Source organism: Penaeus monodon, chromosome 34, assembly GCF_015228065.2.
Source record: "Penaeus monodon isolate SGIC_2016 chromosome 34, NSTDA_Pmon_1, whole genome shotgun sequence".
Lineage (NCBI taxonomy): Eukaryota > Metazoa > Arthropoda > Malacostraca > Decapoda > Penaeidae > Penaeus > Penaeus monodon.
In genome coordinates, this window is record NC_051419.1 from 3,002,256 (window position 1) to 3,002,458 (window position 203).

The 203-nt window shown below is 30.0% G+C and overlaps 1 protein-coding gene across 1 annotated transcript in view; it reads right to left on the reverse strand.

Annotated features, from left to right (window-relative positions):
• Nucleotides 1–203, reverse strand: part of LOC119594507 (thrombospondin type-1 domain-containing protein 7B-like) — a gene marked incomplete in the record, with an annotated part of 20,475 nt that overhangs the window by 2,316 nt on the left and 17,956 nt on the right.

Below are 203 nucleotides of genomic sequence, written 5' to 3' on the forward strand. Positions count from 1 at the left end.
GACGAGATGAAGATGCACTCGGGAGGCTGGTCATAACGTAAGCTATAACATAACCGTAATACTATTTCATTTAGTATTTCTTAATATTAATATTTCGTTTTGTATATATTGCATACTTTACCTTGAAGCTGTAATGACTGCAAACTTTCATGTTCGGATAAAAATTCCTATTCATAAAAATACTGAAAAAAGACATTTTGAAA